Source organism: Pinus tabuliformis, chromosome Q, assembly GCF_031772625.1.
Source record: "Pinus tabuliformis cultivar Carrire ecotype Pingquan chromosome Q, CPIR1, whole genome shotgun sequence".
Lineage (NCBI taxonomy): Eukaryota > Viridiplantae > Streptophyta > Pinopsida > Pinales > Pinaceae > Pinus > Pinus tabuliformis.
The window spans coordinates 220,686,058-220,688,780 of NC_142296.1; positions in this window are offsets into that span (position 1 = coordinate 220,686,058).

Below are 2,723 nucleotides of genomic sequence, written 5' to 3' on the forward strand. Positions count from 1 at the left end.
TAAGAAAGGTTTGTATTGCTCAAGGTATAGGCTCATTCCTTTGAACCAATGCTCCCCATGATTAGGTATCCCTTTGGCAAGAGAGATGGCAGATATTGAGAATGTGAATTCAATCCCTGCTATAGTGGCTTTTTCTCTTTTCAAATTTGTGACAATCCAATCAGTGAGCTTCTCATGAAAACCAACTTCACCCACTCTTTGACAAAACCCTAAGCAGCTAACATCTTCAAAGCATTGTTTAATGAATGGTGAAGAGTTTATTTCATTGCAGTTTGTAGGCTCATACCTCATAATCCTCCCTCCTTTATGTTGTTTTCTCTTTTCTGATGGTGAAGAGTCTCCCTCCATTATGAAAACCCTAGATAACAGGAAAATGGAAAAAACAGTGAGGAATGAGTGAAATGGTGAAATGAGAGAGTTAGGGAAGGGAAATGATGATAAGGAAATTTTGATAGATGGGTACAAGTTTTAGAAATCTTAGGAAGTTGTAATGGAGGGAGATGAATGAGGGAAAATAAGCAAGAAAATTTAAAAAACAGTCCCAGCTAGGGAAATTGCTCAAATTGATAGGTAAAAGCTAGGGTTTGTGAAAAGGTGAAGTAAACTGAAGGGAAATGATTTGTTTGGTGGATGGAATGGTGATTTGTATGCAAACAGAGGTATGGGATAGCAATTTCTATGGTTTGAAAATTCTAGCTGACTAAACTCACCGTTTGCAAGCTTTAAAACATGAGATTCATGCAAACCCTAGATGATTTAAACTTACCATCATTCATTTACTTTGCCAAAGGAAAAGAGGGAGTGAGATGAGTATACTTGTTGAATGGCTTAGAGGAATAAAAAATTGGAATGCAAGCTTGAATTTTGAATTTGGGCGATTTTTGGCAAGTTTTGGGATACTCTACCCTGTGCACAGCACAGTTCACAGAAGCATGTCGCCTCTCCCACAAACGCAGTGCAGTTCACAGAAGCACAGTGCCTAGGATTTTTTGCGAATTTGAGCTTTAAAAACCCATGTTTTTTCACTTAAGGAGGAAAGAGCTCGATAAACAAAGGAGGTAAGGATGAAAATTAAATATGTTTGGGACTTTTGGGCTTTTATAGGCATAGTATGATCCTCTTTTGAGTGAAAATGGGCCCCACATACCTTTTTCAAAACATGACTTTCACTCTTTTTGAACTTGACCACCTTGGAGATTTGTAATTTGAACTTCTTTTTACCTTTTTGAACAGTGAACCTTATTTCTTTTGGAACCTTGAAACTGTAGCCATGAAGTACTTATGAAATCACATAAAAATTTATTGAAAAGAGTTGCTTATCACAACTCATCCTATGCCAAATTTTATGCATGAAATGAAAATGGACCTTGAAACCCTAATGACCTAATGAAGACATTAGACTGAGTGAAGTCCTGATGGTGATCACTGACATGATGGTGACATTCTCTTTATGATGATACACTCATCTGAGTGATGTAAGCGACCGGCATGTGAGATTTTTGAGAGAATAGAGATAATCCTAGACAAACTAACCAGTGACCAAATTTTATTCTGAAAACCTAGTGACATCATAAAATTTGACCTTCATACCCCTAACAAACTTGGTAAAAGCATATTTGATCATTGGTGACAAGCAGAAATGACTGACACTAACAAGGTGTACCAATCTGCAATGTTCAACAACGCCTCCATTGTTTCTTGGGACATGCAGGGTGGATTTTGTTCAAAGATCATCATGTACAAAGGAGCAATGAAATGGTCACATATTCTGGCCATGACTCCTCGGTAGCTACAATCTAAGAGAAAATTGCAATATATGTTCACATCAATTTCTGAAGGTGTCCATGCATTACCCATGCCATTAAACTGTTGACGGGCACATATTGCATCAAGCAAGTATGCAGACATGAAGAAATTTTCTTGTTGATCCTTGGGTGGACTCTAAGCATTGGACAGATGCACTTTCAACTAGAAAGCCAATGTGTCAAACTAGTTGAATGGTTTTCCTTCACTTGCCAGTTGATCCAACATAACAACCCAACTCTACAGGAAGTTTTATGTGCTCCCTTGGCCATGCAAGCGGCATGCAAAGATGACCAAGAATTGATATGCCTTCTGTTGTGGTCACCAACAACCCCCCTCCTTATTTAGTATTAGCAATAACTCTAGGTAAGTGGGGACCCTTAGAAAAAATTCAAAAAATCAATTAAGGCTCATGTATTTTTACTCCTTAAGAAACATCGCATCGTGCAAAGGAGGATAGGACATTTCCTTATGAGTAAAAATGATAAACTGTGAGATTGCGACGCAAACTCCATCGCATCGCATGCATTAAGAAAACGCTCACATTGAAAAACCTTAAAAAATCGCCGATATGTGATATTGCAATATCGCATATCGCAAAGTTGCATGAAAAACACATAACGATTTAACGATTTCAGCGATCTGAGATTTTGCGATGTTGCGATACTGCGATCCGCGATCTTGCGATCGCGCGATCAAGCAACCTTGTGATAACACAGCACAATGAGATTGTGATAATGCGATGCTGCGAAATTCGATGTTGCTATGCGAATCGCGGGAACAGTGCATCGCAAATTTTCCTGGCTCAATGTTCAAGAAAAGTTTTCCATAAACCAAGAACTGGGTACGCGCTTTAATGATAATTAATGAATTATACGCCAGTTGTTAATGAAAGACAGTTTTTTGTTTTTCAAAGAGCC